Genomic DNA, 14479 nt, shown 5'->3' with positions numbered 1-14479 from the left:
ATCCCTGGTCTAGAGTATAGTTTATATCTGATTTTTCATTAATTTTGTGCCTAGATAATCATTCCATTGCTGAAAGTGAATGAAGTCCCCAACTATTATTATATTGCAGGCTACCTCTCCATTTATATCTAATATTTGCTTTATATATTTGTGTGCTCCAGTGTTGGGTACATATATATTAGCAATTGTTATATCCTTTTGCTGAATCAACTTCTTTTCATTATATAATGATCTTCTTAACCTCTTTTCCCAGTTGTTGATCTAAAGTGCATTTTACCTGAGTATAAATACTTCTCACTTTTGGTTCCATTTGCATACAATATCATTTTTGATCCCTTCATTTTCAGTCTATATGAACTCTTACAGGTAATATGAGTCTCTCGTGGGCAGCATACAGCTGGGTTATGTTTTTTTTTAAATCTATTCATCCACTTTATATTTTTCAATTGTAGAATTTGATTCATTTACATTTAAGGTTATTATTGGTTGCTAAGGACTAGCTTCGGCCATTTTGTTAAATTATTTGTATCCTTTGTTCTTCACTTCTCATTTTTTTTTACATTTATCATTTGGGGATTTTCCATAGTATTAAACTTTGTATTCCTTCCCCTTTCTTATATGTTTATGTGCTGTAATTTGCTTTTAGTGGCTACTATGAGACTTACATGAAAAGCCTACGGTTATAATAAATTATTTTAAATTGATAACAAGTTTGGTCACATACAAACATTCTAGATTTCTTAAAATTCATAACTTTGTATCTCCATTTGCATGTTTTAATATTTTGTGTCCACTTACAACTTATTGTAGCTATAGGTACTATTTAACCTTGTGATTTTAACCTTCATAGAGATTTTGAATAATTATATTACATTATGATAATGAAGTGTTCTGAATTTGATAATAAATTTACCTTTATTATAGTTCCTTATGGTTTCATGTTAGTAATTATATTTTTACTTCCAGCTGAATCACCCCCTTAAGCATTTAATGTAAATATAATTAATGGTGAGTTTCCTCAACTTTTGTTTGTCTGGTAAAGACTTTATTTCTCCTTCATTTTGGAAGAATAGTTTTGTTGGGTATGGCATTTTTATCTCAATTTATTCCCCAGCACTTGGAATATACCATCCCATTCTCCTTAGCCCTGCAAGCATTCTGCTGACAAGTCTGCTGTTAGTCAGATGGAGATTCTTTTATATGTGACTTGACAATTTTCTGATGTTTCTTTTGTAATTCTTTTTGTCGTAACAGTTTGATCATAACAGGCCTCAGAGATGACCTCTTTGGGTTGAATCTGTTTGGAGTCCTTTGAGCTTCATGGATCTGGATATCCATATCTATTCCAAAATTTGGGAAAATTTCAGCTATTATTTTGTTAAATAAGCTTTCTGTGCTTTTCTCCATCTCTTCTACTGAAATCTCTAGAATGCAGAAGTTTGATTAATAATGTACCACCTATTTCGTAGGTTTTCTTTGCTCTTTTACATTATTTTATTTTTATTCCTTTTGACTGGGCTATTTCAAAACACATTCCTCAAGTTTAAAACTTCTTTCTTCTGCTGGATCTAGTATACTGTTGAAGCTCTCAGTCTTATTTATTTCGTTGGCTGAATTCTTCAGCTCCACGATTTATGTTTGTTTCTTTTCCATTGTATCTATCTCTTTGATCAATTTCTCATTCATACTAAGACTTGTTTATCTGATTTTGTTGCATTGTGTGTCTCTGTACTCTTGTATATTTCTGAGTTTTCTTGAGTCATTATTTTGAATTACTTTTTTAAAAAAATTAGAAATTTCCATTTTGGGGGGCATCAGTTACCACAAAATTATTGTGTTTCATTGGTAATGTCATATTTCCTTGACTTTTCAAGTGTCTTGTGTCCCTATAGTAATACCCAGGCATAAGGTGGAATGGTTACCATTTCCACTATTATCAAGTGTCTTTCATGTGGAGATACTTGTACCTGCTGATGTTTCCTAGGGCTTGGTTGGGTAGGGTGTGCTGGCTTTGATTCCAGTGAGTGGAATGGCATAGTCTCTATGCAGTTCCTTCAGCTGTAGTCAACACCAGCAATGCCTTTGTGAGCATCAGTGTCTCTGGTGCTGCTCCACTGTGGGTGGGACATAAGCTGTTCCACATACAGAGGGAAATCACGGCATGTGCATTCATCTGTGTGTTGTTCCATGGGGTATGCCACCAAGCTCTTTTGTGTGCCAAGAGAGCATATAGTTGGTCTTCTGCTTGTCTGCTATTCCCCTTAGGGCAGGACACCAGGCTGGTTCTCACATCAAGAGAGTGCTGAGCTGGCCCACCAGCTTGTGCACTGCTCCCACATAGGCAAAGCATGAGGGTGCATGGAGCTGGCCTAGCTCTTTGTACTCAGCTTCTGTATCGTGCACAGCACTAACTATTCTCTGGGTTTGGGGGCGGGGGTAGGTTCAATGTGCCTTGTGTATTTGGCTGCTAGATTTGCAGCTGTTTTGCTGGAGCCAGGCTTTGAGTAGCCAGGGTTAGGGCATGGTAGACACTGGAATGAGGTAGACGGAAGACCTCCTAGGCAGCTTGTTCCCAAGGGGAATGAGCCATAACAGTTTGGCTGAGTAATGGTGCACTACCAGGCATGAGCATGCTGTAATGATGCAAAACCTCAGGGATGGAGGGATGCAGTGGTTACTGCCCTCATGAGCAAGACACAATATAGCAGTGGCTCCAGTTATAAGACGGCACTGTGCAGCAGCAGCTTAGGTCAAATAAGAAAGGGGGCAAATGTCAGCTCTTCCTTTAACAATGCAGTTGTGTAAAATCCTGGCATCTTCCCAAACTTGGCTCAGCATCTGTGAGGACTGCAGGATTCTTCAGCAGGAAGGACTGCAGATGTCCATGATCTTAATAGGGGCTGTTAGAAACCTCCTTCTCCCTTTTTGATGCAGAGGGAAGTCCCCCTTAGTTCTGAGTGAATCCCATTTGAGGAGATAAGGTAGCAGCAGCAGAGTGCTTTGCTTCCTTGTCCATGAAGCCATCCTAAGCCTACATGTTCCACAGAGTCTCTGCTACTCCTTTGCTGTGCTCTAGCATTCATTTTCAAATAATAGAGTTAAAATGTAGCTGTTTATTCACTGTTTTTGTCCTTATTTTATGAGAGGGACAAGTATAAAGAGCTTCTAAACAGTCTTGCTGATATCAATCCTTTTCTAAAACATTTTAACTTTTTATTTATTCTTTACTAACTGTGTGTAGCAGTAAAGAATATAATGACTAGCAGTGCAATTTAGTGTCACTGTCTTGTTCATGCTAATGTGCAGCCACTTTGGATAACATTGCTTTTGAAACATGACTACAAATGTCAACATAATGAAAAGGGTCAATTATATCTTAGCATTATTGTAAAATAATTTTGACTTCATGGACCCTTGGACAGATTCTAAGTTAACCTTAGATGCTGACATTTTGCACTTTCCTTTATAATAATCAACATCTTAACTGAATATATTATTACTTATATATGTTGTGTATGATATATTTCAACATTTAAAATGTAATGCAAGGTCATTGTGTATGAGTTTATACAACACACAGATAAATATAGGAAAAAGTCATTTGACACACAACCCCATGAACATCTGAGCTAGCAAAGAGAACTGCCTGGAGAGTTGGCAGACACAGAACTCCAGCCTGTATGGAGTCCAGAGGTTTTGTGTAGAAATGACTGCAATGGTGCACAGTCATGGCTGCCAACTCCCCAAAGATTGCCATATTCCTCCAGGCTGTTCTAGCCTTTGTTGGAACTGAAAACAACATGGCTGTGTTGCCTGTGGGACAGGGCCAGTCTGATCTGAGCTCCCCCTTATCTGCCAGCCTCTGCCAGGTTCCTGCCTAGCTACACCCACTTGCAGTGCAGCCTCCACTGTTTACCAGCATCCACTGCCACCGATCCCTCAGTGGCAAGCCCTGCTTAACTGTTGGAGTGCTTTTGCAGACAGACTTCCAGCAGCACATGACCACCCACAGCTTTCCCTTGTGGGTGTATGCTTGCCCACAGCCTCCCCTCATCACCCTGCCAGCATGCACATGCATATGGAAAACACACCACCCTGCTGGGATGAGCAAGCTTTGGGACCCCTGCTGCCCCATTGATGTGCACCCATGTGGGGGATGACCATCAGCCCACTGGAGTACCTTTGCTAGCAGTGTCTGTCAGTGTTGTTGCCAATGGGCAACAAAAAATGCAGGATTCTGTAAAAAGACAGAACCTCAGACTCAATGGCATTCCTGAAAGAGATAGAGAGAGCAAGCAATGTGGAAGAAATATTGGAGTATACTGTCCATAAAAACATCCCCAGTGTTGCTAGAGAGATCAGCATGCAAATATAGGAAATGCAGAGAACCCCTGCAAGATACTACATGAGACAACCATGCCAAAAGCACAGAGTCATCAGATTCTTCAAAGTCAATGTGAAAGAAAAAATTTTAACGGCAGCTAGAGAGAGGGAGCATGTCGCCTACAAAGGGAACTCATTAAGGCTAACAGTAGAACTTTCAGCAGAAGCCTTATAAGCCAGAAGAGAGTGGAGGCCTATAATCAGCATCCCTATACAAAAGAAATTCCAACCATGCATGTCATATTCTGCCAAACTAACTTCATAAGTGAAAGAGAAATAAAATCTTTTTCAGACAAGCAAATGCTAACAAAATTTGTTAATATCAGATCTGCCTTGCAAGGGGTCCTTAAGTGATACCTACAGCCGCAAAAACATACAGAAACAACCACACAGTAAAAGTGGGAAACTTCAACATTCCATTGACAAGTTAAACAGATAATCAAAGTAAAAAACTAACCAAGGTATTCTGGACTAAATCTTGATACTTGATCAATTGGACCTAATAGATATCTACAGAATACTCCAACCAACAGTCAAATATACATTTTTCTCATCTGTATATAGCATATATTCTAATCTCAATCACATGCTCCACCATAAAACACATCCGAACTAATTTTAAAAAATGTATAATAACAACTATACTCATAGACCACAGTGCAATAAAAATAGAAATCAATACCAAGACAATCTCTCAAAACCACATAATTACATGGAAAATAAACAACATGCTCCTGAATGACTTTTTGGTTAAGATGGAAAGTAAAGCAGTAATCAAAAAAACTTTTTGAAATTAATGAAATCAGAGTCAATACATACCAGAATCTTGGGACACAGGGAAAACCTGTTAAGAGGAAAGTGGGGAGTGCTGAACACCTACATCAAGAAATTAGAAAAATCTCAAATTAATACCCTAACATTACATGTGGTGGAACTAGAGAAGCAAGAGAGACTCTAAAGTTACTATTTAAAAAGAAATAACTAAAATTAAAGAAGAGCTGAACAAAATCTAGATTGCAAAATCCATACAAAAATTAAAAAAAAACACACAAAAGCTGAATCATTGGAAGAATCAACAAGGCTAAAATACTAGGGGATATATTAGGAAAGAAAAAAAGGAGATGATCCAAATAAGCACAAGCAGAAGTGATGAAGATTATATTGCATGTGACCACACAGAAACACAAAAAATCCGCAGAGACTATTACAAACACCTCTCTGCACACAACCTAGAAAACCTAGAAGAAATGAATACATTCCTGGAAACTTACAATCTCTCAAGATTGAACCAGAAAGAAACTGAAACCCTGAAAAGACCAATAATGCATTCCAAAATTAAATCAGTAATTTAAAAACTACCAAGAAAAAAGCCCTGCACCAAATGGATTCATAGCCAAATTCTGCCAGATGTACAAAGAAAATCTGATACCCATACTACTTAAATTATTCCAAAAAGTCAAGAAGGAGGGACTCTTCATTAACTCATTCTGTGAAGCATGAATCATTCTGACACCGAAGCCCACCAATACAAAAAAAAAAAACCTACAGGCTGACATCTATGATGAACATAAATGCAAAAATCCTCAACAACATACTAGCAAATGAAATTCTGAAGCATATAAAAAATTAGTTTTATTTCTGTGGTGCAGAAATTGCTCAACATATGCAAATCAATGAATGTGATTAACCACATAAACAGTTTTCCTTTAAAAAATATATGACTATCTGCCGCACCAGCTATGGGCTCTCAGCATTGTTTCCTTTTCCTCCGCTGGAGCAGCTATGGTGGCGGTGAAAACCCTGAACGCCAAGACCAAGGTGGCCCGAGCGCAGGCGGCCCTGTTGGTCAACATCAGCGCCGCGCGGGGTCTGCAGGACGTGCTAAGGACCAACCTGGCACCCAAGGGCACCGTGAAGATGCTCGTTTCTGGCGCTGGAGACATCGAACTTACTAAAGACGGCAATGTGCTGCTTCAAGAAATGCAAGTTCAACATCCAACAGCTTCCTTAATAGCAAAGGTAGCAACAGGCCAGGATGATATAACTGGTGATGCTAGGACTTCCAATATGCGTAATCATTGGAGAGCTAATGAAACAGGCGGATCTCTACATTTCTGAAGGCCTTCATCCCTGAATAACCGCTGAAGGATTTGAAGCTGCAAAGGAAAAGGCCCTTCAGTTTTTGGAAGAAGTCAAAGTAAGCAGAGAGATGGACAGGGAAGCACTTATAGATGTGGCCAGAACACCTCTTCGTACTAAAGTTCATGCTGAACTTGTAGATGTCTTAACAGAGGCTGTAGTGGACTCCATTTTGGCCATTAAAAAACAAGATGAACCTATTGATCTCTTCATGATTGAGATCATGGAGATGAAACATAAATCTGAAACTGATAAAAGCTTAATCAGAGGGCTTGTTTTGGACCACGGAGCATGGCATCCTGATATGAAGAAAAGGGTGGAGGATGCATACGTCCTCACCTGTAACGTATCATTAGAGTATGAAAAAACAGAAGTGAATTCTGGCTCTTTTTTTTACAAAAGTGCAGAAGAGAGAGAAAAACTCCTAAAAGCTTAAATAAAATTCATTGAAGATAGAGTTAAAAAAAAAAAAAAAAAACTGAAAAGGAAAGTCTGTGGTGATTCAGTTAAAGGATTTGTTGTTATTAATCAAAAGGGGATTGAACCCTTTTCCTTAGATGCTCTTTCAAAAGAAGGCATGGGGGGCGGAGCAAGATGGCCGAATAGGAACAGCTCCAGTCTCCAACTCCCGGCATGAGGGACACAGAAGACAGGTGATTTCTGCATTTTCAACTGAGGTACTGGGTTTATCTCACTAGGGAGTGCCTGACAATCAGTGCTGGTAAGCTGCTGCAGCAGGAACAGAAAAAGCTGAAGCAGGGAGAGGCACTGCCTCACCTGGGAAGCGCAAGGGGGAAGGGAATCCCTTTTCCCAGCCAGGGGAACTGAGACACACAACACCTGGAAAATCGGGTAACTCCCACACCAACACTGCACTCTACCAAGGATCTTAGTAAACGGGCACACCAGGAGAATATATCCCACACCTGGCCAGGAGGGTCCCGCGCCCACGGAGCCTCCATGATTACCAGCACAGCAGTCTGCGATCTGGCTGCAAGGCAGCAGCCAGGCTGGGGGAGGGGCGCCTAACATTGCTGAGGCTTAAGTAGATAAACAAAGCTGATGGGAAGCTCGAACTGGGTGGAGCTCACAGCAGCTCAAGGAGTCCTGCCTGTCTCTGTAGACTCCACCTCTGGGGACAGGGCACAGCTAAACAACAACAACAACAACAAAAAGCAGCTGAAACCTCTGCAGATGCAAACGACTCTGTCTGACAGCTTTGAAGAGAGCAGTGGATCTCCCAACACAGAGGTTGAGATCTGAGAATGGACAGACTACCTGCTCAAGTGGGTCCCTGACCCCTGAGTAGCCTAACTGGGAGACATCCCCCACTAGGGGCAAACCGACACCCCACATCTCACACGGTGGAGTACACCCCTGAGAGGAAGCTTCCAAAGCAAGAATTAGACAGGTACACTCGCTGTTCAGCAATATTCTATCTTCTGCAGCCTCTGCTGCTGATACCCAGGCAAACAGGGTCTGGAGTGGACCTCAAGCAATCTCCAACAGACCTACAGCTGAGGGTCCTGACTGTTAGAAGGAAAACTAACAAACAGGAAGGACACCCACACCAAAACCCCATCAGTACGTCACCATCATCAAAGACCAGAGGCAGATAAAACCACACAGATGGGGAAAAAGCAGGGCAGAAAAGCTGGAAATTCAAAAAATAAGAGTGCATCACCCCCTGCAAAGGAACTCAGCTCATCGCCAGCAACGGATCAAAGCTGGACGGAGAATGACTTTGACGAGATGAGAGAAGAAGGCTTCAGTCCATCAAACTTCTCAGAGCTAAAGGAATAATTACGTACCCAGCAAAAAGAAACTAAAAATCTTGAAAAAAAAGTGGAAGAATTGATAGCTAGAGTAATTAATGCAGAGATGGTCATAAACGAAATGACACAGATGAAAACCATGACACGAGAAATACGTGACAAATGCACAAGCTTCAGTAACCGACTCAATCAACTGGAAGAAAGAGTATCAGTGATTGAGGATCAAATGAATGAAATGAAGTGAGAAGACAAACCAAAAGAAAAAAGAAGAAAAAGAAATGAACAAAGCCTGTAAGAAGTATGGGATTATGTAAAAAGAGCAAATCTAGGTCTGATTAGGGTGCCTGAAAGTGAGGGGGAAAATGGAACCAAGTTGGAAAACACTCTTCAGGATATCATCCAGGAGAACTTCCCCAACCTAGTAGGGCAGGCCAACTTTCAAATTCAGGAAATACAGAGAACGCCACAAAGATACTCCTCGAGAAGAGCAACTCCAAGACACATAATTGCCAGATTCACCAAAGTTGAAATGAAGGAAAAAATCTTAAGGGCAGCCAGAGAAAAAGGTCAGGTTACATACAAAGGATAGCGCATCAGACTAACAGCAGATCTCTCGGCAGAAACTCTCCAAGTCAGAAGAGAGTGGGGGCCAATATTCAACATTCTTAAAGAAAAGAATTTTAAACCCAGAATTTCATATCCAGCCAAACTAAGTTTCATAAGTGAAGGAGAAATAAAATCCTTTACAGATAAGCAAATGCTTAGAGATTTTGTCACCACTAGGCCTGCCTTACAAGAGACCCTGAAGGAAGCACTAAACATGGAAAGGAACTACTGGTACCAGCCATTGCAAAAACATGCCAAAATGTAAAGACCATCGAGGCTAGGAAGAAACTGCATCAACTAACGAGCAAAATAACCAGTTAATATCATAATGGCAGGATCAAGTTCACACATAGCAATATTAACCTTAAATGTAAATGGACTAAATGCTCCAATTAAAAGACACAGACTGGCAAACTGGATAAAGAGTCAAGACCCATCAGTCTGCTGTATTCAGGAGACCCATCTCACACGCAGAGACATACATAGGCTAAAAATAAAGGGATGGAGGAAGATCTACCAAGCAAATGGAGAACAAAAAAAAAGCAGGGGTTGCAATACTAGTCTCTCATAAAACAGACTTTAAACCATCAAAGATCAAAAGAGACAAAGAAGGCCATTATATAATGGTAAAGGGATCAATTCAACAGGAAGATCTAACTATCCTAAATATATATGCACCGAATACAAGAGCACCCAGATTCATAAAGCAAGTCCTTAGAGACTTACAAAGAGACTTAGACTCCCATACAATAATAATGGGAGACTTCAACACTCCACTGTCAACATTAGACAGATCAACGAGACAGAAAGTTAACAAGGATATTCAGAAATTGAACTCATCTCTGCAGCAAGCAGACCTAATAGACATCTACGGAACTCTCCACCCCAAATCAATAGAATATACATTCTACTCAGCACCACATCGCACTTATTCCAAAATGGACCACATAATTGGAAGTAAAGCACTCCTCAGCAAATGTACAAGAACAGAAATTATAACAAACTGTCTCTCAGACCACAGTGCAATCAAACTAGAACTCAGGACTAAGAAACTCAATGAAAACCGCTCAACTACATGGAAACTGAACAACCTGCTCCTGAATGACTACTGGGTACATAACGAAATGAAGGCAGAAATAAAGATGTTCTTTGAAACCAATGAGAACAAAGATACAACATACCAGAATCTCTGGGACACATTTAAAGCAGTGTGTAGAGGGAAATTTATAACACTAAATGCCCATAAGAGAAAGCTGGAAAGATCTAAAATTGACACTCTAACATCACAATTAAAAGAACTAGAGAAGCAAGAACAAACACATTCAAAAGCTAGCAGGAGGCAAGAAATAACTAAGATCAGAGCAGAACTGAAGGAGATAGAGACACAAAAAACCCTCCAAAAAAATCAATGAATCCAGGAGTTGGTTTTCTGAAAAGGTCAACAAAATTGATAGACCACTAGCAAGACTAATAAAGAAGAAAAGAGAGAAGAATCAAATAGACGCAATAAAAAATAATAAAGGGGATATCACCACCGACCCCGCAGAAATACAAACTACCATCAGAGAATACTATAAACACCTCTACGCAAATAAACTAGAAAATCTAGAAGAAATGGATAATTTCCTGGACACTTACACTCTCCCACGACTAAACCAGGAAGAACCTGAATTCCTGAATAGACCAATAGCAGGCTCTGAAATTGAGGCAATAATTAATAGCCTACCAACCAAAAAAAGTCCAGGACCAGATGGATTCACAGCTGAATTCTAGCAGAGGTACAAGGAGGAGCTGGTACCATTCCTTCTGAAACTATTCCAATCAATACAAAAAGAGGGAATCCTCCCTAACTCATTCTATGAGGCTAACATCATCCTGATACCAAAGCCTGGCAGAGACACAACAAAAAAAGAGAATTTTAGACCAATATACCTGATGAACATCGATGCAAAAATCCTCAATAAAATACTGGCAAACCAGATTCAGCAGCACATCAAAAAGCTTATCCACCATGATCAAGTGGGCTTCATCCCTGGGATGCAAGGCTGGGTCAACATACACAAATCAATAAACATAATCCAGCATATAAACAGAACCAAAGACAAAAACCACATGATTATCTCAATAGATGCAGAAAAGGCCTTTGACAAAATTCAACAGCGCTTCATGCTAAAAACACTCAATAAATTTGGTATTGATGGAACGTATCTCAAAATCATAAGAGCTATTTATGACAAACCCACAGCCAATATCATACTGAATGGGCAAACACTGGAAAAATTCCCTTTGAAAACTGGCACAAGACAGGGATGCCCTCTCTCACCACTCCTGTTCAACATAGTGTTGGAAGTTCTGGCTAGGGCAATCAGGAAAGAGAAAGAAATCAAGGGTATTCAGTTAGGAAAAGAAGAAGTCAAATTGTCCCTGTTTGCAGATGACATGATTGTATATTTGGAAAACTCCATTGTCTCAGCCCAAAATCTCCTTAAGCTGATAAGCAACATCAGCAAAGTCTCAGGATACAAAATTAATGTGTAAAAATCACAAGCATTCTTATACATCAGTAACAGACAAACAGAGAGCCAAATCATGAATGAACTTCCATTCACAATTGCTTCAAAGAGAATGAAATACCTAGGAATCCAACTTACTAGGTATGTAAAGGACCTCTTCAAGGAGAACTACAAACCACTGCTCAGTGAAATAAAAGAGGACACAAACAAATGGAAGAACATACCATGCTCATGGATAGGAAGCATCAATATTGTGAAAATGGCCATACTGCCCAAGGTAATTCATAGATTCAATGCCATCCCCATCAAGCTACCAATGAGTTTCTTCACAGAATTGGAAAAAACTGCTTTAAAGTTCATATGGAACCAAAAAAGAGCCCGTATTGCCAAGACAATCCTAAGTCAAAAGAACAAAGCCGGAGGCATCACACTACCTGACTTCAAACTATACTACAAGTCTACAGTAACCAAAACAGCATGGTACTCGTAACCAAAACAGATATAGACCAATGGAACAGAACAGAGTCCTCAGAAACAACACCACACATCTACAGTCATCTGATCTTTGAAAAACCTGAGAGAAACAAGAAATGGGGAAAGGATTCCCTATTTAATAAATGGTGCTGGGAAAATTGGTTAGCCATAAGTAGAAAGCTGAAACTGGATCCTTTCCTTACTCCTTATACGAAAATTAATTCAAGATGGATTAGGGACTTAAATGTTAGACCTGATACCATAAAAACCCTAGAAGAAAACCTAGGGTTTCCATGGAATGGTATTCCATTCAGGACATAGGCATGGGCAAGGACTTCATGTCTAAAACACCAAAAGCAACGGCAGCAAAAGCCAAAATTGACAAAAGGGATCTCATTAAACTAAAGAGCTCTGCACAGCAAAAGAAGCTACCATTAGAGTGAACAGGCAACCTACAGAATGGGAGAAAATTTTTGCAATCTACTCATCTGACAAAGGGCTAATATCCAGAACCTACAAAGAACTCTAACAAATTTACAAGAAAAAAACAAACAACCCCATCAAAAAGTGGGCAAAGGATATAGATAGACATTTCTCAAAAGAAGACATTCATACAGCCAACAGACACATGAAAAAATGCTCATCATCACTGGCCATCAGAGAAATGCAAATCAAAACCACAATGAGATACCATCTCACACTACTTAGAATGGCGATCATTAAAAGTAAGGAAACAACAGATGCTGGAGAGGATGTGGAGAAATAGGAATACTTTTACACTGTTAGTGGGATTTTAAACTAGTTCAACCATTATGGAAAACAGTATGGCGATTCCTCAAGAATCTACAACTAGAAGTATCATATGACCCAGCCATCCCATTACTGGGTATATACCCAAAGGATTATAAATCATGCTGCTATAAAGACACATGCACACGTATGTTTATTGCAGCACTATTCACAACAGCAAAGACTTGGAATCAACCCAAATGTCCATCAGTGACAGACCGGATTAAGAAAATGTGGCACATATACACCATGGAATACTATGCAGCCATAAAAAAGGATGAGTTTGTGTCCTTTGTAGGGACATGGATGCAACTGGAAACCATGAATCTCAGCAAACTATCGCAAGAACAGAAAACCAAACACCGCATGTTCTCACTCATAGGTGGGAACTGAACAATGAGATCACTTGGACTCGGGAAGGGGAACATCACACACTGGGGCCTATCACGTGGAGGGGGGAGGGGGGAGGGATTGCATTGGGATTTATACCTGATGTGAATGACGAGTTGATGGGTGCTGACGAGTTGACGGGTGCAGCACGCCAACATGGCACAGGTATACATATGTAACAAATCTGCACATTATCCACATGTACCCTAGAACTTAAAGTATAATAAAAAAATAAAATAAAATAAAAAAATGAAGGCATACTTGCTCTGCGTATAGCTCAAAGGAGAAATATGGAGAGGCTGACTCTTGCTTGTGGTGGGGTAGCCCTGGATTATTTTGACAACCTAAGTCCTGGCTGCTTGGGACATGCAGTACTTGTATATAAGTATACATTGAAAGAAGAGAAGTTCACCTTTATTGAGAAATGTAACCACCCTCGTTCTGTCACTTTATTGATCAAAGGAGCAAATAAGCACACACTCACTCAGATCAAAGATGCAGTGAGGGATGGCTTGAGGGCTGTCAAAAATGCTATTGATGATGGCTGTGTGGTTCCAGGTGCTGGTGCTGTGGAAGTGGCTATGGCAGAAGCCCTGATTAAATATAAGCCCAGTGTAAATGGCAGGGCACAGCTTGGAGTCCAAGCATTTGCTGATGCGTTGCTCATTATTCCCAAGGTTCTTGCTCAGAACTCTGGTTTTGACCTTCAGGAAACATTAGCTAAAATTCAAGCAGAACATTCAGAATCAGGTGAGCTTGTGGGTGTGGACCTGAACACAGGTGAGCCAATAGTAGCAGCAGAAGTACACGTATGGGATAACTATTTTGTAAAGAAGCAGCTTCTTCACTCCTGCACTGTGATCGCCACCAACATTCTCTTGGTTGATGAGATCATGAGAGCTGGAATGTCTTCTCTGAAAGGTTGAATTGAAGCTTCCTCTGTATCTGAGTCTTGAAGACTCTGCAAAGTGATCCTGAGGAATACAGCTGTGGAATTTTTGTCCAAGCTTCAAATGGATTTTTCCCATATGAAAAAGGAGAGAACGCTGGCATCTGTTGAAATTTGGAAGTTCTGAAATTACAGTATTTTTTAAAATTGCACTGAAGCGTATACACATAAAGCAGGTCTTTTACCCAGTGAACAGGATGTTTTGCTTTAGCAGCAGTGACATAAATTCCTTGTTAGATAAAATACATCCATCTATCTATCTATTTATCTATCTATCTATCTATCTATCTATCTATCTATCTATCTATCTAATGCTATCTCAATGAATGCAGAAAAGACTTTTCATAAAATTCATCATACCTCCAATGTTAAAAATCCTCTAAAACCTAGACACCATGGAACATACCTCAAAATAATAAGAACCATCATTGAAAAAGTAACAGCCAACGTTATCCTAAATT

At 39.9% G+C, this 14479-nt stretch overlaps 1 protein-coding gene and 1 pseudogene across 5 annotated transcripts in view; one reads left to right on the top strand and one right to left on the bottom strand.

Moving 5' to 3' along the window:
• The window catches only part of FAAH2 (fatty acid amide hydrolase 2), a 198471-nt gene that overhangs the window by 98410 nt on the left and 85582 nt on the right, over positions 1 to 14479 (bottom strand). The window lies entirely within an intron of this gene.
• LOC706098 (T-complex protein 1 subunit zeta-like) lies at positions 6139 to 14064 on the top strand (annotated as a pseudogene). Its single transcript, XR_011773.5, has 2 exons — positions 6139 to 7097; positions 13325 to 14064. The product of XR_011773.5 is annotated as a T-complex protein 1 subunit zeta-like (transcript).

Source organism: Macaca mulatta, chromosome X (assembly GCF_049350105.2).
Source record: "Macaca mulatta isolate MMU2019108-1 chromosome X, T2T-MMU8v2.0, whole genome shotgun sequence".
Classification (NCBI taxonomy): domain Eukaryota; kingdom Metazoa; phylum Chordata; class Mammalia; order Primates; family Cercopithecidae; genus Macaca; species Macaca mulatta.
This window is presented reverse-complemented; position numbering and strand designations above follow the sequence as displayed.